The 24,670-nt window shown below is 41.0% G+C and overlaps 1 protein-coding gene across 2 annotated transcripts in view; it reads right to left on the reverse strand.

The window, feature by feature from the left end:
* The window catches only part of LOC106824494 (zinc finger protein 266-like), a 64,151-nt gene that overhangs the window by 22,664 nt on the left and 16,817 nt on the right, over positions 1-24,670 (reverse strand). The gene's annotated exons all lie outside the window — the stretch shown is intronic.

A 24,670-nucleotide genomic window follows, 5' to 3' on the forward strand; every position in this document is an offset into this window, starting at 1 on the left:
TTCAGTGGGTGGCCTTTGTGGAGTTAGTAAATGTCTTTTTAAATCCTGTGCTGGGGCCCCCGTGCACGATAAAGTGACTGAAAGGACCATAGCAGCTACACGCAGCTGAGCATTACAACCAGCCTAGCCGCCGACCTGGGCACCTGCGGCAAGAGAAACCCTGCTACGAGAGAAGGACTCACATGGGGAGGGACACTCCTTGAACATTTGGGACTGGTGATGAGAGGAAAGCACACTGCTGGGCCTCATAAGGCATCTCGTACATATGGCTACCTATCCAAGATCAGGAGACATGGCTGACCTACCTAATACAGAGATGTAAGCACAGAGAAAGAGGCAAAATGAGGAGACAAAGGAATATAATCCAAGTAAGGGAACAGGACAAAACCCCAGAAAAGACCTAAATGAAACAGAAATAAACAATCTACCTGACAAACAGTTCAAATTAAAATTCATAAGGATGCTCACTGATCTTGGGAGAAGAATGGATGAACTCAGTGAGAACTTCAACAAAGAATTAGAAAACATAAAAAAGAACCAATCAGAAATGAAGAATACAATATCGGAAATGAAAAATTCACTAGAGAGAAACTCAATAGCAGAGTAGATGATACCAAAGAACGGATCAATGAGCTGGATGAAAGACTAGAGGAAATCAACCAAGCTGAACAGATAAAAGAAAAAAGAAAACGAACGAGGACAGTAAGGGACCTCTGAAATAACACCAAGTGCACTAACATCCATATTATAGATGTCCAAGAAAGAGAAGAGAGAGACAAAAGGGCAGAGAATCTCTTTGAAGAAATAACAGCCGAAAACTTTCCTATCCTAAAGAAGGAAACAGACATATAGGTACAGGAAGAACAGAGAGCACCAAACAAGATAAACCCAAAGAGATGCACACCAAGACACATTATAATTAAAATATCAAGAATTAAAGGTTAAGAGAGAATCCTGAAAGCTGCAAGAGAAAGGCAACAAGTGACAGACAAAGGAAAACCCAGAAGGCTATCAGCTATGACAGACAGGCTTAACAGCAACACATACCCAGAGTGAACTTCTCCACAACCCATTCTCCTCCACAAACATATAACACAAAAGAGCACAGGTCAGTCTTTTTCACGTTTGGTTTTTAAACTTGATATGCATTACCATTACACAGGTTTGATCAAGCCCCATGCCAAGTGTCATCAAGCACCAGCATCCTCGATGGCCAGTCATGACAAACTCGAGGCTGCTTGAACTTCAGAACTATGTGAATTTGTGTCATACAGACTGAAATGAGGATGTGCTGGTCTCTGTGCCTCTTCTCAGGGGCAGTAATCATGAAATGCCATTAATGGATCAGGCACAGCAGATTATCAGGACCAGTCCTCTTAACAAGCTTCTCTTTTTTCATACAACATAGATGGAATGACAAATCCATAAGCCACTTATATTTCAAGCTGCAGCTGTTCCATGACCCAGGCAGACAATATGGTTGTTTTTCCAGGCTGTGGTGCTGGGATTTTTTTACTCCATCTCTACACTGCCTGAGGTCCAAAGTATTCTCTCCTCAAGTGCTGCGGTTGTTGCTCTCCATCATGGCCATGAAATCTGGGTGTGTGACCTCAGCTTTTCACCATTCACCTTCTGCTTGCACACTCACCTTTTATCTGAATGGATAAGGCAAGAGAGAAGGGCTTTTTAGAAAATTTACAGAGATATACTAAAACCCCAAGTTGTCCAGTGTGAGCCAAGGTAGACGCACTCCATGAGCCTTAAATTCAGGCAAGCAGTCGTTACCTTCACAATTTAAAACCATATTAATCCAACAAGAGAATACAGGTGGCTATAATGGGATTAAGTGTGAAGCCTTTCGGCCCACTTTTGGCCAGTTTGCAACCTGGAAATTGTAGCACCTAGACTGGCCTTGAATGGCTGTCAGGGGAAAGAAAAACACATTGTGCACAAAAACGGTGAGGATAGAATCACAGATGTTCAAAATACATCTAACGAACCACTGAGAAAGCAATGTTTCCTCAGCATATTAGAAGATTTTTGAACCAAGGGAAGCACTTCCTATATTTCCTACATTCACAATGTCTTTTGAGTGTGAGTCATCCCATTTTTAGACTGTGAATCATGCCATGTTTATTAAACAAAGAGGGAGAATCTAATGGAAACATGATGACTTTCAAGCATTTTTGACATTCATCAAGTTTTTCTCCACTGTGAGATTACCAGTGAATAGTAAATTATTTAGCAGAACTACAATTTTCCACATCTTCTTTTATTGGGGTTCATCTCCAATGCAAGATCTCCCTTAATTAAAAGGGATTCAGCTCGGAATGGTCCTCACTGGTCTAGGTTTTCTTGGGCAGAGTCAGAAAGCCTTTTCCATAATGATTCTCATCACAAGTATTCCCTCTATTTGAACACTCCTGTGTGTCTTAAGACGTGAGTGTTCCCTGAAGACTTTCCACATTATTTACACTCATAGAGTTTCCCTCCATTTTGGGTTCTTTCCTGTTGAGGAAGGGATGAATGATGACTAAAGGAATCTTCAGACTCCTTAATAGGTTATATATATCTCAAAACAGAAACATTATCACAATGTTTATGATTTTTACCATTTTCATTACAAGCATACAAAACTGCCCTGTTGATTTCTTTCCAATTGAATGATGGGACCCTTCTGGCAGAATGCTGTCCCATCTACTCTAAATTTAAAACGATTCCTGTAGTGTTTTATAAAATTGTTTTTATACTCACCGGTTTTATATATATGTGAGTGTATACTTGAGGGAAATTTGCAGCACCAAGTTTCAAGCTAGGTCTAGGATGTCCCCAAATTCATCACATTCCAAGTATCTCCCTAGAGGCGTCACTGTCTTGGGCTAGGGCCACCTGGTCCAAATACCTCTAATTTGCACTTATTTTCTATCTAATCCTCAAGCTTTTCTGAATGTGTAAAATAAGAGGTATCATATCCATCTTGACATTTGTATCCTATTTGGGAGACTGTTCCCCCTCCTACAATACGCTCCTGAAGTGCTCATTCACTTCAAGTCCCAAATCACATTCTGTGGTAAAACAAACAAATTTGAGAACTCAGAAAGAAATGTTAGGTTAAAGAAGTCCAAAAAGGTTAGGCTCGTTTGTATTACTATTCAAATTAGACAAAGAAAAAGAGTTAAGATAGATTTAAGGACTATGGTTATATCAAATATTTTGCAATTATAAGGACAAGGGGTCAAAATTTTAAGTAGTTTTGATTAAAAAATAATTACACAAAAATTAGAAGAGATGACGAATAGAAAGAGAAAATAGCAGGGAAGTTAATATGAAAGATCTGAACAATGCACTGACATCAAAATGATAAATTTACAAAAGAAATAAACCTAGGACAATTTGTGATCATTGGAAAGTGTGAGGAAATGTGAAACAAGAGTAAGGGAAGTTGAAGATACCCCACAACATCAGAGACCAATGGCCTCAGCCTTCTGAGGAAAGAGTGCATCTTAAAAACTTTCCTCATTATGCTTCCAAACATACTGAGCTTCTCACTGACTGTGGTTTTATTTTGCAGACATTCATCTTGGAGAACACCTGTGTCTGCTGTCCTCAATTCTTGTTCCAACCATGAGATCAGACGTGATTTCAACAGGTGATACCCTGTCCACAGGGAAACATACATCAATGGAAGAGGCTCATGAAAGAGATGACAAATCTTCCCACAAGTAAGGAACTCTATTTCTAATGAAGCATTAAATTTATTTCAAAAGGGCTGCAAAGGCAAACATCCCACCTTTCTGTACCCCCCAAACTTGTTCTCTTTGACCCTTGAAACCACATTCAGGATTATGTACACATTTACAAAGCCCTAAGGCTGTGATTCCAAGAAACAAAGAAAATGCAACCAAGAGATCATTGTTCTGATGAGGAAACCACTAGATGAGCGGTGCTCAAACATTATAGCGCATCACAGTCATCTGGAGGGCTTCATAAAACACAGATGAGGCAACAACCACAGCTTTCTGATTCACTATGTCAAAGGTGGAGACTAAAAACGTACATTTCTAACAGAGTGACGATGATGCTGTGGGTCTCACAGCCAAGTGCTGAAACAGCAGTAGATTCAAACCCATGGGTGCAGACTGTATGTGTGTGTTCTTTCTCGTATTCAGATTCAAATCTTCAATTTTGGAACATAGTAAGTATGTAATATATTTCTGACCCATAATAGGGTACAAGGAACGATGCCAGATTTACCTATTGTGGCCAGGTTCTTGTAGGTCTCCAGCATCACATCTCTGTATAGGTTTGTCTGACTGAGGTGCAGCGAAGTCCACTCCTCCTAGGTAAAGTCCCCAGCCTTATCATCAAAGGTCATTGAAACATAAACCAACACACACAGGCTGACTTATGCAAGTAACATCTCCACCAATGCTCACTGGAGAATGAGGACGGGAGACCCAAAGCCAAAACAGGGTTCTCAGGTCTCCCATTATCTCCCCCAGTGTTCAGTGGTCCTAGGTACATTTTGCTCCATCTCCACTCTCCCACTGTTTATCTCCTCCAGCCACAAGGCTTTAATTGCACCTCTTACACATGCACTTATCTCACTACAACCAGACTAGGAGATCCTCTCATTTTATTTCCCTCGATTGTAGGATACTCTCCAGCACACTGCATGCTAGTGATAAATGTTAAGGAATGAACAAATTCTTTGAGAAAAAGACACTTTCATGTTCCTTACCTGCTGTCACAGCACTAAGCAAAGTTAGAAGCAGGCAGTTGACACCATGAGGATCAAGACTCATTAAGAATTACTGAACTACTGGGATGATTTTCAGGATAACCTCTGACCAATATGACAGACTTGACTACGTGGGGAAATTCAACTGGAAATTCAACTTAATTGAATGGGGTCTTATTTGCTTTGAGAAGCTCTCGAGACAGATCTACACAGAAGAAACTTTATCTACTGGTAGATGCAAGTATGCCAGTCCTAAGAAGAATAAGCTTTGTATTTACCTAATAATTTGTCAGCTAGCCAGCCACCATTCTTTCATCCTCTAGCTTTTCCTCAGGAAGGGTAAAAGGGTCCCTAGTAAGAACTTTAGGAAAAGAACGAACGAATGAGGCCCCAGAGTTAACGGCAATTCCCACATTTACCTCCTTGAAAATCGTTCCATCCCCATTTGAAATTCTTGTCTGTCCCTGTACCATCAAGAAAACTCACACAAATACACACACTGCCAACAAATGCTAGAGCCGTCGCTCACTAGAGGCAGAAAAGGGATTGTGAGCCATGCTGCCCAGGGGACAAAGGTATAGTCTTACTTTAGAGGTAAGGAAAATTTGGGCCTGAGAACCGTGACCCTTCTCTGCCCCGATGATAACACTCATGAAGAAGATTATGCAGGACCTTTTCCCAAAGGGCATACAGGAACAGCTGGTTTATCACACAGCCTTCTCAGGCTGACTTGGGTTCCTCCTAAATGCACCAGAGCATTACTGCTCAGTCCTAGACCATTTGACGCCATACTGTGCGGGGCTGACCTGAAGGGGAGTCTGAAAAAGAAAATCACCTAGAACTCACTATACGACAAATCACTACCCACCATCCTGTGAGGCTGATGGTAAACTTCGCCTGACACTCCTCTCCTTGATTTCAAGATCACTGCAGGGCACTCACTGAAGGCACCCAGACACTGTGGACTGACGGACAACCAACATCCTTCTCAAGGCTGTTAAAACATACCTAGATTATAACTCATTGTTCATGACACAATATAAATCTGAGTTTTCAGGAATATACTTAATTACTCTAATGTAGGCATGATTTCAAGGGAGGATGGAGGGAAAACCAGTGTTTTGAAATTAAAACAAAAATGTTGCTTATTTTTCTGCAAAATTACTTTTAACTTTGCTTTAAAAAATGCACTCTGAAATTGCAAGGTGATACAAATCAAGTGGAGGGTATTTAGCAAGATTTCTAATAACCAAAAATAGGAAACAAGTCAAGGTCTATCCACGTGTAACTCATTAAATAATATGATATAGCTATGACTGGGAAACTAATAGAAAAAAAAGAAATATATCTGTAAAGTGATTTCCAGCATCTATATTTAAGTGAAAATAGGAAGTGCAGAACATTGTATATTTGAGTAAGAATGTAAGGAAATAAGAATATGCTGAAAGGTGCATTGGAACACATAGACACACATGCATTTCTTGTCTCTGAAAGTAAAAAACAACAACAACAACAAAAAAAACCCACTATTAAGATATTAATGAAATGGAAAACTTTTGAGTATATTTTCTGATATTGTTTTGACTTTTGGACCATGTAAATGTTTTACATGCTCAAGAGGTGAAAAGACTACAAAAGTGGAAACAAGAATAAAAAGAACATAGATTAAATACAAAAACACCTAAGAAACATGAAACTTTGATAACATTAGTATTGCAATACTGCATTTTCTGTGTGTGTCACGTAAGATAAAGGAAATAAGAAATAAACTAATGTTACCAGGAAGCAAGACTTAGAAAAAACACAAAATTAAAATCTGAGGAGGTAAGAGAAAAAACAAAATATCAACTATGCATTGGTAATATGAGTACAAACTTACCATTTAAAAATTTTTTATTCTAGTTCTGGAAGAGTCGTGAAGCCCTTGAAGTAAAATTTAGCACAGGGAGCAAACCTGTGCAAATGTTGACTTTTAAAAAGACCAAGCTCTTTGAGAGAAATGTCTGACTCCACATGTAGGAAAGGAAAGTACAAAATAAACCTCCAACACCTTGTTGAGTCAGAAAACAATAAATACTCAAACCTCAATCGGGTTGTGTCAAATGGAGGGAGCTGAAAGGAGCTCCCCCTAGATTAACTTGAACTATCAAAAAGACTTATAATATATTGATTGTAGTACATTGACAGAGAATCCATGAGGATATAATAATCAAAAGGTAGAAAAAAGATAAGAGGAGAAAAAACTGCTAAAGAAAGAATGAACCAGAAAATCAGTATTTGGTAGCATTCAATATAATATGTGATCCAGGAAAATACAAAAAATGTCAGGAAACAGCATATTCCCATAGAGCCAAGCCTTACCCTCCTGTTTTCTAATTACTCTTCCTACATTCTGATAAATTCAATTTCAGTTGTTGCTACTAACAACAAGAGGCTCACATCACCTCTTTATAAAGATTCCCGGATTATGAAGTCCTGGGAGACTGACAGGGCTCTGGGGGGCAGGTGAGGTGAGGTGGAGGTGAGTTGCCCAGCTTTTCCATGGTAGTAAATTTTGCATTTCCAGGCATTCTTTCACTTAAGCATTTAATGATATCAGGTCCTCCTACGAATGCTCCTTATCTTCCCATCTGAATATAATAAACCAAAAGTAAATAACGGACACCCACAACCAGAACAGATTCACCCAGAGCTCACCCAAACTGCCAGAATGCTCAGGCCGGTGAGGGACTGAGACGCTTGTCCTTCTGGAGATGGTGCAACAGAAGTTGCTTAGGAGGCATTTTGAAAGGTGGAGCACGTGGATGGAAAGCACCCACAGACAGACACTACCTGACCCCACTTCCTGATCCATCTTCTCCCTCGGACAGACATTCTGAGTGGTCCCCATCCCTTACTGCATCAGAGAGATGATGTGGGCCAAACAGGGAGAGCAGGTCAGGGACCCAGAGCAAACAGGGCAGTGAGATGAGGTGCCCAGTGGGGAGCTGGGAGAGGAGAACATGGTGGGAGGTGAAGAGCCCCCCATCCCCCAGCAGAAAGAGCAGCAGCTGCCTGGTGTCCACGCAGAACACAAGTGGTCTCCTTTTGCCCCTGCTCACCCTCCTGGTCCAGATAGGTTCACCCAAGCCCAGAATCTCCAGAACAGACACAGAAGGAGCAGCCAAGAGGATTGAGCCAGCTGGGGGTGTGCTCTTCTTTTCTGATGAGGGGAAGGGCTCCAGGGACACAGGGCATGGAGAGAGAGCTGAAGTAGAGAAGAAATGGGAACCGTGACCTTGCTAAGCTAGAAAAAAACTCCAAGCACCTGCAGCTGGAGATGCAGCAGAGGGCTGGAGACACATCCCAGGGGCAAGGCAGAGCCAGGACCAAGGGCAGGACGCGGCAGGGGTTCCTGCTGTAGAAGTATTGGCAAGGGCACCTCCTCCCAGGAAGGGAAGGCTACTTTTATTTTTCTCCTTTATGGCTGAGGAAATACACACAGACCAATTAAGTACATGCCCATGTTCACCAAGTCAATAAAAATAAGCGCCACCGGAAGTAAATCCTAAGTTGCTTGACACTTTGCAATGACCTCCAAAGGATGCCTCTACATAAATACCAATCTAGGGGCAAAGGAGGGAGAAAATAAAAGTTCACAGTGCACTGGTGCTATGATTGTCCTTACTTCATTCAGATGCAAATGCTGGGACTTTCTACATCTCAAGAAATCCCTTTAACAAAAACACAAATATTGCATCATTTCACTTCTATGAGATCCCCACATTAATCAAAGTCATAGCAACAAAAAGTAGAATGGAGGTTGCCAGGGCCTGTAAAGAGAGGAGAAGAGGGATATAGTAGATATTAGAGATACAGCGTTTCACTACTGAAACTTGAAAAAGTTCCTGAGGTCTACCGCGCAACAAAGTTCATATACTTAACACGACTGACTGTACACTTCAAACAGTTAAGATGGTGTATCTTATGTGTCGTTTACCACAACTTAAAATAAAACCTTTTTGTGAATTTTCAAACATATCTAGGAAAACATATCTGCCAAGAACTGAAGGGATTTTATAAGCGAATGGGGATATACACAGAATTATCATATGAGCCAACAACTTGATTTCTGGGCATATGCCCCAAAGAATTGAAAGCAGGGACTTGTGGTCATATTTGTGGATCTATGTTCATTGCAGCGATCACAACAGACACTGGACCCCATCCTGGTGGATCACAGGTTCAACTCTGACCTTGTCTGTGAACAATTCTGGTCTCTTTATTTTATGTGGCAATGAAGTATATAAAGGGTTCCCACATAAATGGTCAGGGTGGCATGGACTTGGATGCCTGGCCCCTTCCCTCACCAGGTGTCCCACTTTAAATGCTAGCAAATTTCCAAGCCTGGCCTCCTTCATACATAAGGTAGCACCACAAACACACAGCCAACGAGACATCAGAGACCATCGACTCATGTGTCTCAACACCAATTCAATAAGGACCCTTTTTCCAAGTTGGGGAACTTCTGATCTAGAAGAAGCAATTTGAAACATCTCCAAAGTAATGGAACAAGGAAGCACTGCCACTGTGCAGACCTTGGAAGGACACCAATGAGGATTTAGCACATTAGCCACTGTACTCCAAAGCCACCATATCCTGGATACCCAGGCTGCCCAAGGAGGAATGTGTGCACACGTTGGCAAACAATGCTGCTTCTATGTAAAAAGGCAGGAGAAGTAATGTCTCATGTGAACCACATAAAAGAACAAGTCAACATTCTACATCAAATGAATGAAACACAATCGTTTCAATTGGACGGATCTCTTCTCGGGCGTGGGAGACTGATCCATCGGGATACGGGGCTGTGTGTTTGGATTTGTTCTTTTCTGCTTTCTCTTCCTTGTTCTAACCTGTGTTGTTGTTTCCTTTGGCAGATCTCTTACCTCCCAACTTCTAACCCAAAGCTTCTCTCCAAAGTAATCGACCCAGCTTCTTGCCTGTGAAACTTCATGTCAAGTTTCAAACAGGGACCTGGAGGGACTAACCCCACCAGAATGGCATAAAGACTATTTTAAACTGAGAACATCTGAACAAACAGCAGCTGCAGAGAAAAGCCTTCCTACATTCCCTGTGATGAGTAAAGCAGGCCTTTCTGAGGATTCAGCTGCCATAACCCACTCCAAGGGATCCTCTGTAAGGCAGGAGCCTGACTTGCCATCAAGTCAGGGGAACTGTGTAAACAAGTCCTATCAGAACCTTCCATCCTTTCCCACTGAATCCTTAACGCCCCCTCCCCATCCCATTAAGCTCGTGTATAAAACCTTATCTCTGGCCGTTAGGAGAGCTACCCCTTAGAGCGTGCTCCTGCATCCATACATAATAAACTTTTCTCCTATTAATGTGACTTAATATAGTGGCCCTCAAACGCTTGATCCTAAGTTGCTAGAGGAAAATATTTCCTCCCAATGACACTTTCTAGACTTCTCTGGATACACCAAAGTCTTCAAATACATAACGAAATTTAGAAACCTTGATTTTGTTTGAAGGTGGAAGAATCCAATGTACATATGCACAGGCTTTCTGGGAGTCCTTTTAAACTTGTCTGAAACAATAAACTTTGGGTAGTAAAAAAAAAAAATACTTGTAAAAAGCTTCTGTAACATATCAGCACATAGAATACATTCAGGTGTAAACAAAAAGATAATCCATTATGTCCAAGTTCAGTTTTCCAGAATTAGAAGGTTCCTATACCATTGGATATCAATTAACTCACCATATTTATGTTTTTGGTCCCTTTTATTTATATTTCCACTCAAGTATTAGGCATTTATCATAGGCTGATACAGTTCTAGAAACTTGAATGAGATCAGCAAATAAATGTGATTATCTCATAGGAATCAAGAGAAAGCATTTAATACATTCAAGGCATTTATGAGAAAGGAGATTCTCAAACTAGGAAAAGTAGGGTGAAGCCTTAACCTTGTAAAATCTACAACAACCAACACCATGAATGGTAAAAGAGAAAGCACAGCCAGTTAGTGTTAGGAAGAAGACAAGGACACTGCTTTTACCAGCTCTAGCCATGATTGCTTGGGAGGTCTTGTTTGGTCACTAAAGCAAGAAAACCATATAAATGAGTTAAGGATTGAAATGGAAAAATAAAATTACCATTAATTACAGAAGATATGATAGTCTATGCAGAAAATTGAAAAGGATATTTCAAAAATTAATATTTCTAAGAAAGTTTAACAAGGCTGCTACATAAAATTCAGTACAGAAATATCAACTACATTTTATATATCAGCAATCAGAAATTAAATTTAAAAATAAAACATACAGGGGCTGGCCCCGGGGCCGAGTGGTTAAGTTCGCGCGCTCCGCTGCAGGCGGCCCAGTGTTTCGTTAGTTCGAATCCTGGGCGCGGACATGGCACTGCTCATCAGACCACGCTGAGACAGCGTCCCACATGCCACAACTAGAAGAACCCACAACGAAGAATACACAACTATGTACCGGGGGGCTTTGGGGAGAAAAAGGAAAAAATAAAATCTTTAAAAAAAAATAAAAAAATAAAAAAATAAAACATACAGAATTAAGAAAACCTTAAAATGCTTAACAATAATCTAATCAAAATATGCAGAGTCTTTTTTGGAGACAATTGTAAGATGTTGATCTCCCTTGAGGAAAATTAAATAAAGGGGGAGAAACACTTTGTTCTTGGAGTGGAAAGTCCAATACAGAAAACACTCCATTCCCCTTCAAATGATTTATTTAGAGTTTCAGCAAATGTCTAATAAAAAGTAGACCTACTATTTTTGGAGGAACCTCACAAGCTGATACAAAATAGATAGAGACCTCCCCACAACTTACTGATCACAGAAAGAAAAAGAGAAACTTCCCAATGCAAACATGGGACATGGGCTCCACTTTACACCAGGTGATGAAAAGTAACATCACCAATGACGGGAAAAATGAAATCACAGGCCTCTCTCTAGTGATAACCTTGAAATATCCATCTCTTTTTTAATATTCAATCCAAAATTGAAAACCTGAATGTAATTGTGATGACACTTCAAAGAGACCTAAGTGACCAATGCTGTCTAAAAGAAATGGCTGTATTTTTTAAATGCCTCATAACATAAAAAACAAAGAAAGATTAAGGAAATGCCTATAATTGATTAAAGAAACATTACCACTAAAAACATGACACCAAACCCTGGACTAAAGGGAACATTTTGCAATAAAGGACATGGGACAGCTGATAAAATAGGAATATGGACTATAGATTAGATAATATTCTTCTTCTTGGGAAACACATACAGAAAATACTAAGGGGCAAAGGGGCATGATGTATGCAACTTACCCTTAAATGATTCAGGAACAAAAATCACAGACACAGAGAGAGAGAGAGAGAATGAGAAAGAAAAAGGAGCAAAATGATAAAAATTAGGGAATCTGGGTAGAGCTATACTGGACTCCCTTTTACTAGTCTACCAACTCTTTCTCTATGTCTGAATAAATTTCAAAACTTTAAAAAGAAGCTGAGAACAGTAAAGACACTCCTAAAGAACAGTGGCACAGGAAGTAGCTCTATGAGGCATTCTTCATAGAGTTAATATAATGAATACAAGTGACATTGGTGCAGAGATTAGACCAACTGACCAAAGGAACAATATCAAGCCCTGAAACACACCCAAATAAATATGGAATTTTTTCAATGGCTGATCCGACACTGGAGATCAGCAGGGAAAGTTGAGCTTCTCAACTACATGATCTTGTGAAAATGCTATGTTCATTGGAGGAAAAATAAAATCAGACGTATATTGATACCACACACAATGAACAATCCTGACGTATTAAGGACATACATTTGTAACAAAAACTATAGAAATGTGGTAAGGCAAGGTAGTAGAGTATATTTATAATGTCAGAGTAAAAAAAAATCTAAGACAAGGAAAAGGAAAGGTTGACTAGATCTGGCTATGCTCAAATTAAGAAATCTTTTCCTTAAGAAAACTGAACATATGTTAAGTGGAAACTACTGCATTCATGTAACTCACAAATGGTGAGTTTCACATTGTCTAACAAAACCCTTCCAAATTCTTTTTTTAAAGGCAAATTATTAGAAAAATCAGCAAAATACATGACCATGTATTTCTCCAAATGGCCAAAGTAATTGTAAACATGTTCATGCCATCAGTAATCATGTAAAGGCAAATTAAAACTACAATGAGACATCATTTCACAACATCTCTGGGAAAACATTGTAATTAAATAATAAGGGTGAACATGTACAAGGGGAATGAATCAAATCAAAAAGGCATAAATCAATAATGACAGCTTTTATGAACAGTTCAAAACTCACAGAAGGTAGCTCATTCCTTATTATGGGGTATGTCCAGAAGTGCTAAAACCTAGGACGAAAAATGAAAACATGGTGCGTTTATAAAGGTGACTGAGTGAAGACGTGACTAGATTAATGCCATTAGAAGAAAAGTTTATTGCTAACAATCAGTCCCAAGAGAAGGGTCATGGGAAGCCATGCAGGGCTCAATGGGGGAGCACAAGAGTCGGTGAGAGGCAGAAATGAGGGGAAAGCAGAGGTCAAAGACTTTATTGGGGTGTCCTCAAGAAAGGCAAGGCAAGGCAGAGTAAACAGTTTAAGACTGGCTAGTTTGAATACTTCTGGCAGTCTTTGACACAAAGGGAGGCCCATAGTGGTCTGGTACCTGGCTCCGGGTTGACTTACAGCAGAGGAAATATTGGCTTGGTGTGTAAGAGTTAGATAAAGGAGGTGGTTGTGTATGCAGCTTTGGTTAGCTGAGTTTACACATGAAAGACAGATGCCGAAGCATATTGTTTACTATCTTTAGGAATTGGCTAGCCCTGGGAGGGGGAGTCTCTCACCAGCCAACCTGACGCCCAAAATGTGAAAGTATCATACTATACAGCAAATTAAAATCATGATTAATCAAACTGGTCCCCTGATCATTTGACATTATACTAAGGAAAGTGTGGGGTGATGAAAGCAGAGATTTTTAGGGGAGGGCATAATTGCCCTAAACACCATATAAAACATTTTATTATGAAAGTAAGGAGAAGGAACCTTTGTAGGAGAATAAGGAGTCATTGTAGGCTAGCCCATGTTCATCTTTTTCATTATGTATGGCATTAATCAAGAAAAAAGATCTAAAAATTTTTTTGGAGGAGATAACAATATCTTGGTGGAGTCATAAAGTGTGTTAAAAGTATGAATCTGACAACGAGCATAGTGGCTAGTCTGGTAGATATCTTGTTGGAGGGTGTGAACTAAGTTAATGAAGAGTATGAAAAGATTAGTGGTTTTGTGTGTAACCAAGAGGAAGGAGTATCTGTGGTTGGAGATGCAGGACAGGAGGTCATGGTGGAAAGCTGGAGGGGTGCAGTAGGAGAGGCACTGGGAAGAGAGTCGTCCTCTCCCCAGGGGGTCAAGGCGTTGACTGATACAAGTCAGGTCTCTCCTGAGGAAAGCAGAATTTTCATTAATTGTTAGAATCACACACACAGGAGGAACCTCTATCAGATTTCCCCAGAGGTGTGGCAGGGCAGGGATGTAGGTTCTGGTGGAGAGCAGGGAGCACACCAGGATCACGGGCTAAGCAGCAGGCTCAGAAACATAATAGAATATCTAATATCAGCAGTAAAAGCAATAACGTCATGTGTCAAATGGTGCCTTAATTGAGGGACCAAGAGTGTTGTGAACTGGGTGAAGTCTTCTCCAATGGTAAGGTCTTGGGCTGGGGTAATGTCATCTGAAGCAATATCATTGCCCTCAGTGAGCACCTGGGGCAGGGTGATGTTATCTAGGATGTGGGCCTGGGGCATTATTTCCCGGATGATACTCCACTCAGGTTGCTGTGAGTCTCGTCATTTGCTATGTTTGATCGAAACATTGACATTCTTAGAAGGTTTGGGCCTATGAACTCAATGAGAGCACCCAGACCAGTAGTCATAAGACCAACAGGTAACAAGATGGTGTGAAGCTCTGTTTGATAGTATTTTAGCTTGAGACTTTTGTGGAACTTTAGCCTGAAATGGGTTCCCTATCAGATGAGCATCTGCCTGGCCCGTGGGACAATGTTTGTTAATGGGTCCTGGAGAGTATGCACCCTCGATCTGACCTCCAGCTCTTATAGGATTGACAATGTATAAAGATAGCTTAAGGCTCAGGGCAAGATAGAGACCTGCTTACAGGCCCATTGGTCGGACTGAAATCTAGAGGATTGTTTGAGGAGATCACTGTGTCTCCCAGGTAAACTGGCTGTCTGGGATCCATCAGGAATGTGAAAGTTTTATTGAATGCTGTTTTCAAAAGCCTTGTATTGTGTATTCTGAGAAGTGAAATGTGTGTCTTGCTTACTATTGGTAATGCCTATAATTCCAAAGGGAATAAGGAATGTCCTGACAAGGCTTTGTACTGTGGCCTCAGTATATGTAGAGACGTGTAATTTTGATTTATAATTTGAGTATCTGTGAGACAAGAGATTCCAGAGTTCTTGGCCCTGACTGGACAATTTTTAGGCGATGGCCCAACAATTCATAACAAATGTGAAGATGGGGCCATTATTGGCCAGGGCATCGAGAGCCAAGATGATTGCCTGAAGTTTGGCCAAGTGTATTGTTTTTGAAGTCTTGTTTTGTATTAGGGACGTCCTGGTTGAGAGATGGAAAGCAGTAACTTTCCACTGTGCTCCATCATGTATGACGGTCAGCAGTGCCATCCACACAGTCCACAACTCTCACTGCTGTTGATTCAGTTCATCCCAAGGGCTCCTCAGGCAGCCAAGGGATGGATTACTTATTTACTTATTGCTTATTTCAGTTAAAGAAGATGTAATGTTGGGTAATTCAAGGGAGGAGTGGAGATAATCACCTCTTTATTAATTAGGTTTGTATGATAAGTTTTAAACCTTGAAGACCCTGTTTCAAGTCACATTGGGACATAGCAACTACTTTAGTGAGGGGTCCCTGGGGGTCCTGTCTTTGAGGACAATTAGTGTCAAAGACTTAACTTAAATTTATTATTGTATCAGTGCATCAATGTCCACAATGGCATAATTTAAGGAAATGGGAACTATGACTATGGGAAATTTAAGCACAGCTGCAATTAAAGTGAAGCACACCTTTTTCCTCTATTTTTAGTCACTTTTAAAAATTATAGGGGAGTATAGTGTTTGAATGTAGTGGAATCCCAAGGTATAAGTGTAATTTTAGGGGTAATATTGATTGAGTCTATGAAGGTTTTCAAATAGTGTGTTTTAGCAAATGTTAAGTTAATTTAGAAGTCATATAGAGGCACAAGAGCCAATCAGTGCACTTTTTGTCTGTTATATGTATTATTTACTATATAAATTTAGTCACATATTTCTTACACATACCAGAATTGTATAGAACTTATTATATAAATTATTAGAATATGCATTTTATATATTTTAAAATAAAGTGCATATTTAATATATAAAGTTTGGATTTAAAGTTTGTCAAACCATGGATCCCTTAATATATGATTTGTATGCAATTTAATCATTTATTTATTATGCACCTATATTAAAATACTATACATATGCTTACATGAATTATATAAACACACACGTGCACACACACACACACACATATATATAATTTATGTAGTTAACCTTTTTTTTTTGGAGGAAGATTAGGCCTGAGCTAATATCTGCCTCCAATCTTCCTCTTTTTCCTGAGGAAGATTGGCCCTGAGCTAACATCTGTGCCCATCTTCCTCTACTTTATATGTGCGACACCTGCCACAGCATGGCGTGCCAAGCGGTGCCATGTCTGCACCCAGGATCCAAACTGGTGAGCCCCGGGCCACCGAAGCAGAATGTGCGAACCTAACCACTACACCACTGGGCTAGCCCCTGTAGTTAACCTCTATTTTACTCCCCAGTATCTAGGGGTTTATTTGTCATTGTTGTTTTTAAATCAGTAAGTAATGTAAGTCCAGCGTTATGTTTGCTATTCCTGGCATTTTTTCCACACATAAAATTTCAAGTTTCCTTTTGGGGAAGGAGGGGTGCTTGTAGTCACCCAAATACAGAGCCTTCTTTGCTGGTTTCTTTCCTTTGGTCTCCTGTCTGATCCTGAGATGACCAGTTTTTTCCCCTTTTTTGGTGTTAAGCTGATAAGCTCCTGGTGGCCCTGAGTGCCCCTACTATGAGCAGTGGCCTCCCTTTCTAGGGTGTCCCTGTCAACAATGGAGTAGCAAGGGGTTACATCAAAGAGAACAGTAGTAATGGAATCCTGAGTCTGTGAAGATTTGGTTTTCAGGAGGATGGTTTTAGCGTGTTGATAGACAGCAGCACTCAAGAGTGCCTGAGTGCGCTGACCACGAGATCTACAACCTCACGTGCGCTGAGAACCCTCCTCATGTGTCTTAAGGGAAGAAAGAACAAAATGTTCCTTCTCTTTTTCATTTTTCATTAAACATTGAGCCATGCACACCATGGATGGGATCCGCTATCTCCTACTATGTCTGGGAGTGAATTGTGACACTAAAAGTGACAGAGAGATGTGCCTTTAAAACAGCATTTAAAGTTTTTGGAACCCATTGTTTTCTGGAGTGATCTACACCTAGCTACTGACCAGTGAGAAGAGCCTATACAAACTTGGAATTAAATGGGTATCTCCCGAGGGTTGCAATGCTCAGGGGACAGAGAGTCAATGACATTTGTGATGGCCTATCAATGTGGCACCTTATTTACCTCAGACTTGTTTGTCCACCAGAGTAAAAGAAGTATTGTCCCTTTAAGGAGCACTGCCTGGGGCTCTCTGCCAAGCTCCTCAGCCCTCCATGATGGCTCCTGGTGGGGGTCTTTCCGGGTTCCCAGGCCAGCGGATCAGTCTCAGTGCCCTCAATGCACTCTGAGGGAACACTCCTTGCTTCCCTTTCCAAGAAGCCTTCACTGTGCCTCTTTCAGCCTATGCCAATTAGCCCTAGATGCCCCATGATTTCTCACCTGGTAGGACATACTGTCACCAATAAGGTGTCATTGGGGACTGCTCATACCCTAGTCTTACTACCATTACTAATCAAGAATCTGGGGCCAGCCCCGTGGCCGAGTGGTTAAGTTCCAACGCTCTGCTTCGGAGGCCCAGGGTTTCACTGGTTCGGATCCTGGGCGGGGACATGGCACTGCTCATCAGCCCATGTTGAGGCAGCGTCCCAAGTGCCCAACTAGAAGGACGCACAACTAAAAGTATACAACTATCTACTGGGGGGATTTTGGGAGAAAAAGCAAAAAAAAAAAAAAGAGAGAGAGAGATTGGCAAGTTGTTAGCTCAGGTGCCAATCTTTAAAAAAAAAAAAAAAAGAATCTGGGTCACTCTCATCACAGTTTAGTTTGGAAAACCTCCCAGGACAAGGCTAACACAGCAGCAAGCAGCGAGGGCCAAAGCACAAGGGCTCCCACAGCCACAGCCAGCAGTTCCCTCCCAGGCAGAGCTCGCTGTTCAGTAGAGGCAGTTCGTGAGCCAAGAGAAGTTGAAACGCAGGACCCTCTGTTGATTAATGTGTCACTCTACTTGTTTGCATCAAATGATTAGTGCCTGAGTCTTAATTTATAATGGTGACACAGACAGGTCAATGCCTTGGAAAGTTTATTAGTTACACAATCCTAAGAAAATGGGAGACCATGAAACACAGGGCTACTTGGGGAAGCAGCAGGTCATTAGGAGGGAAAAGTAGGAATGAAGGGGGAGCTTTATTGGGGTTTCTGCTAGGGAAAGCAAGCCAGAGCAGGGTACAGCTTCGTATTGGCCTGTTTGAAGAATTCCAGTGGGCTCTGGGGCATAATGGCCCTCCCCAGTCATCTGCTACCTGGCTCCGAGTTGATTTAGCCCAGGGGAAATATTGGTGTGTGAGAGTTAGATGAATGAGGCTGATGGAGCATGGGCTCTGGATTGGTTGGTTTGTGCCAGAAAGGTGAACTATCAAGTGAATGGTTCTCTCTCGGTAGGAGGCAGCCAGCCCTGGAGGGGCAGTCTCTCTCCAGCCACAAAGACTCTAAAATGCCTAAAAATCATAATATACAGAGAATTTAAAGCATGATCAATACAATGGTGAACACAAAATTCAGACACCAAGGTTTCCTCTTGGATGGAAGATTGTGATGCAATATGAAGGACACACTCGTGGGTAAGGTAATCTTCCATTTCTTGGTCTGGAAAGTGTGTACCTGGATCTCAGCATTCTGTTGTTTATTATCAGTATATATACACTCTCACACAGTTTTCTTTTTTTTTTTTTAAAGATTGGCACCTGAGCTAACAATTGTTGCCAATCTTGTTTTTTTTTTTTCTGCTTTATCTCCCCAAACCCCCCTGTACATAGTTGTATATCTTAGTTGCGGTCCTTCTAGTTGTGGGATGTGGGATGCCGCCTCAACGTGGCCTAATGAGTGGTGCCATGTCCGCACCCAGGATCCGAACCCCGGGCTGCCGCAGCGGAACGTGCAAACTTAACCACTCGGCCACGGAGCCGGCCCCTCACACAGTTTTCTGTACGTATGCTATAATTATAAAATATTAGAATAGGAAAAATCACACAGCAGCAGCATAAAAATAAGGCCAGAGAAATAAAAACACTGCATTAGTAATCAGAATATAAAATAATTTATCTTATAGCTGACATTTCAGATTGGACTTTAAAATCATGTTAAAATGTTGTTCAGAATCACAGAATAACTAAAACCAGAAAGGTAGAAAATAAAATATTTATAAATAACATAACAAACACGAATGATGTGTTGTAGGTAGAATAATGGTCTCCAAGAGATATCCGTGTTCTTATTCCTGGAACATGTGAATGCGTGTATTAACCACATCTTTAATTTTCTGTATTCTTATGGTTTGACTTCTAGAAGGCCTTCCTGACCCTGGAGGGACTGCCCCTCCCAGGGTTAACCAACTCCTAGAGATAAAGAAAACTCATCCAAGAACAACTTTCACATGTAAACCAACTAGTTCTGGGGCCTCCATCCCCAACTGCCTCCCTTATTAGACTCTCAAACTCTGGGCAACTATCAACCTGCATTAATCACCCAGGGCCAGGTACAATCCTGGGAGATCCCCTGTGCCCAAGAGCCTGCTGATGTTATTCGAACTAGCAAATCCTAAACCTGCTGACTCTCCCTCACATATTTCTTCCCCATGGAAACCACAATTAAGGCTCGTTGCCTCATTCCCCCTTGTTCAAACAGTATCCTAACGAGCCCCAGTTCTTCCCTGGTTAGAACCCACGCATGGCCCGCTGAGCTTCCTGTTTCTAGAGGACAGTTCAGTAGGATGAGCTTCTTCCTTCAGGACACTCATTTCCATGTCTGTGTGTCTTACCATATCAGATTAGGACAAATCCCAGGGACCCTTTAAACAATATGTGAGGTCACATGGCAAAGGGAAATCAAGGTTATACAATAGCTGACCTTAAAATAGGGAGATTATTCTAGAGTCTGCACCTGGGCCTAATGGAATCTCAAGTGTCCTTCAAAGTAGAAGAGGAAAGCAGACTAGGAGAACCAAAGATATGGTATCACGAGAAAGAGGTCAACTGATGTTTCCTGCTTTGAAGATGGAAGAAAAATGAGACAAAAGCCATCTAGAAGCTGGAAAAAGCAAGTAAACAGAGTCACCCCTGCCCAAACACAGTGTTACTGATATTTTGATTTTAGCTCAGTGATATCCTCTTAGGAGTTCTGATTGCTAAAACCATTTGATAGCAAATTTTTGATTTATGGCACTAACTCTGTGGCAATTTGTTACATCAGCAATAGAAAACTAATGCAAAATGGAAATCTGAAACATTACGGTATAGACTGTAAGGTCAGAAAGGAGCAGCTGTCTTTATTGTCTGCAATGCCAATCCATCCTCTCTTCTCAGGAATCTCTTGCAAGGAGACCTTGGCACACCCTGCTTCGCAAAGCCAGCTTTTGAAAAGGTCCCTGATGACTGTCATGCTCAAGTCCCATCCACATTCCCCTCACCCAATCAGCATTTGGTACAGTCAGTCAGGCACTGCTCCTTGCCTTGGATTCACAGACACCAATCTTAATTGTATTCCTATTTCATGGACCTCTACTTCCTGATACATTTTATACCTTCTCTCATGACCCTAACTGCTAAATACAGACATGTCTAGGGCTTGTCAATCCTTGGTGACATCATCTGACCTAATGGCATTAAGTGCCATTTCTACACTGATGACACCTAATGTAAGCACTCAGCCTGATAAGGAAGTGAATTTCTCCTGTACCAAGAATTCTTCAGACAAGCAGTCCAATGGCAAGTACAATGATATCATGGGAGGAAGATGTTCCTGTGTTTTTTAGCCAAACCATATTTTTCTGTGGCTTTTGTCTTCATAGTACAAAAGTTAGCATCCACATTCCAGGAGAGGTTTCTAATTTATATGAAAAAAAGGGAGAAGGATGAAGGGCAATAATTAAAGAGAAATAGACAGATGACACTGTCTCTCCTATTTTTTTCAGATTTATATTTTTATTGACATATAATTGACATAATACTATACTAGTTTCAGGTGCACAATGTAATGAGTCAATATTTGAATATATTGCAAAATGGTCACTACAAGAGGTCTAGTTAACACCCATAGACAGTTCCCTTTTAAATGGCTGTCTCTCCTGTCTCAGGCCTTGATCCTAAAAATTCTATACTGAAGGGGTTTTAAAAGACCCCATATCAATTTTCACAAGCTGCCATGTCTCCCATTATTGTTAAGGGAGACTTAAAATGAATCCATGTTCACGGAAACTATTTCTATATTTACCTGTACTCACCTAGGTCCCCCTTCCATTTACATTTTTCAAACATTCTGCTTTCCCACAATGGTCAGAACCTGATAAGGGGAAGATGACATCCTAGGATCCAGCAACAATAGGATGCCCTGAGGGACCCCTGAAAGTCCTGTTTTGGGACCATCGGGCAGAGCGTACATCTGACTTCCCTGCTCCAAAAGCTTTGCCAGACTCCTCAGGATATAAAGGCTGCTTAATACATCCTAATGCCCCCTATGATCCCTTGCAGGAAATAGAAATAATAGCTCAGGAACAACACCAGGAATGGTGTGGACCACTACAAGAAGAGACAACACACTCCACTTGGTGATTGCCAGCTACATCCGAAAATGACCAGAGAAGAAATTCTTTTCCATTCTGCAGAGCCCCCAAACTACACACATGATCCTGGCCACACTCCTCTGGATATAGAGATAAAAGTCATCTATAGTCACCATCACCCCACGTTCCCTGGTAATGCAACAGTTCTCTGGGAGAGAGGCTATAAAAATGAAAAGAAGGATGTCAGGATCATAGCAGAGTGAGTTCTCCTGGTAGTCTCTCCCCTCCAACATACAACAAAAAATACCTTCATACTCCAAGAGAGAACATCCAAACACAACAAAAAAAACGTCTGAGAGAACCATGCAGCCATACGACCAAGGGCAGAGAGGCTGGAGCACCCCTCGGAGGAGGCGGAATGGGGTAAGAGAAAACATTTCTCCCTCCCCTGAAGACTTCAATCCGGGACCATGGGCTGCCTCCAAGACGGAAGGACTATGGGAGGGGACATTCGTTCACAGGAATGTCACAGATCCGCAAGAGCCCTGGTAGCCTAGAGGGAAGCCTTCTACTGGGGCAATAGCTTTCCCAGGGGGTGACCTTATCAAGCCAACACCCCAGGACAACACATAGTGACAGCAAAGGGAGAAAACCCCAAGAGCAGGCAGGAGCAAGTGCCCCCTCCCCCCACCCACCCACGGCCAGCTCCAGCGCCTGAGATCTCAGGTGAAGGCGGAGGGCTCAGAGTATGTGGCTCTTGACCCCCACCCAGTGGCGATAGGCAGTAACTGCAACCAAATAACAACAAGATGACAAAACAGAGCCAAACCCTCTATCAATATGAAAGATTATATTAGATCTCCAGAACAGAGAGAAAATGATAAGTACCCAGAAATCAGTCCCCAGGACACAGAAATATGTCATCTAAATGACAAAGAATTCAAAACAGCTGTCATAAAAAAACTCAACAAGTTAAAAGAGAATGTATAGAAACAATTCAGCTAGTTCAGGAGTTACGCCACAAAAGAGATTGAAATTATAGAGAAGAATCAAACAGAAATATTAGAGATGAAAGACACAATGGAAGAAATAAAACAAAATACGGATTCCCTCAATGCAATGCTCAAGTGGAAATCATAGAGGAGTGTATCAGCATAATCGAAGATAGACATGTGGAAATGATCCAGATAGATGAGGAGAGAGAACTAAGACTAAAAAGAAATGAAGAAAAGTCTCTGATAAGTATCCGACTCAATTAGGAAATGCAACATAAGAATTATAGGTATTCAAGAAGGAGAAGAGGAGAATGGAGCAGAAAGCTTGTTCAAAGAAATAATAGCAGAGAACTTCCCAAACCTAGGGAAGGAGATGGAAATCCATGTGGAAAAGGCTACCAGATCTTCTAAATATGTCAACATAAAAAGACCTACTGCAAGGCATACAGTAGTGAAACTGGCAAAAGTGAATGACAAAGAAAGAATACAAAGGCACCAAGGTGGAAGAAAATAACCTACAAAGGAACCCCCATCAGGCTTTCAGTGGATTTCTCTGCAGAAATCTTACAGGCTAGGAGAAACTGGAATGACGTATTCAAATCTTTGAAGGAGAAAATATTTCAGTGAAGAATACTCTATCCAATGAAAATATCCTTCAGATATGATGGAGAAATAGAAACTTTCCCAGACAAACATAAGCTGATGGAGTTCATAGCCATGAGACCCCCCCACACACACACACACACAAGAAGTCCTGAAGAAGGCCTCACACCTGAAAAAAAAAGGGGAGGGAGAAAGGGGTTACAAGGCACAGAGTAAGAGATAAATAGGTAGATAGAATCAGAGCAGGATAGCAAATACTCAAGTATAGCATTAAGGACAAAGGGAATGAAAACACAAAAACAAAGATAATCTTGTCATTTTAACCACAAACTCACAACACAAGATGGAGCAAGGTGTGAGAAAAAGAACTTAGGAGGGGAAGAGGAAAGGGACTGAATTGGTTTAGTCTAAGGAAATAAGAGGCCATCAGAAAATGGACTATCTTTTCCATGAGATTTTGAATACAAACCTTGTGATAACCACTACACAAAAAAGCAGAACAAAGACACAAAGAATAAATAAGGAGAAAACAAAGAAACACAACATAAAAAACTACATAACGCGATTGGTAGACCAAAATACACAGGACAAGAAACAAAGGAAATGCAGGAGAATAGGAAAATGAGTGATAAAATGGCAGCATTAAGCCTTCATATATCAATAATCAGCCTAAACATAAATAGATTGAATTCTGCAATGAAAAGACACAGAGCAGTGAGATGGATTAAAGAACAAAACCCAACAAGATGCTGCCTCCAGGAAACACATCTCAGCTCCAATGACAAACACAGGCTCAGAGTGAAGGGATGGAAGACGTTATTCCAAGCAAATGGCCAAGAAAAGAAAGCAGGTGTTGCAATACTTATATCAGACAAAGTAGACTTCAAGATAAGATAAGTAGAGAGAGACAAAGAGGGGCAGTATATAATGATCAAAGGGACATTCCATCAAGAAGAAATAACACATAAATATTTATGCACCCAACACAGGAGCACCGAAGTACATAAAGCAACTATTAACAATCCTAAAAGAAGATATTAATAATAACACAATAATAATAGGGGACCTCAACTCTCCAGTCACATCAATGGATAGATCATCCAGACAGAAAATCAACAAGGAAACAGTGGAATTAAATGAAAAACTAGACCAGTTGGACTTAACAGACATATATAGAAGACTGCATCCAAAAACAGCAGAATACACATTCTTCTCAAGT

The sequence above is a fragment of the Equus asinus genome, chromosome 20 (assembly GCF_041296235.1).
Source record: "Equus asinus isolate D_3611 breed Donkey chromosome 20, EquAss-T2T_v2, whole genome shotgun sequence".
Classification (NCBI taxonomy): Eukaryota; Metazoa; Chordata; class Mammalia; order Perissodactyla; family Equidae; genus Equus; species Equus asinus.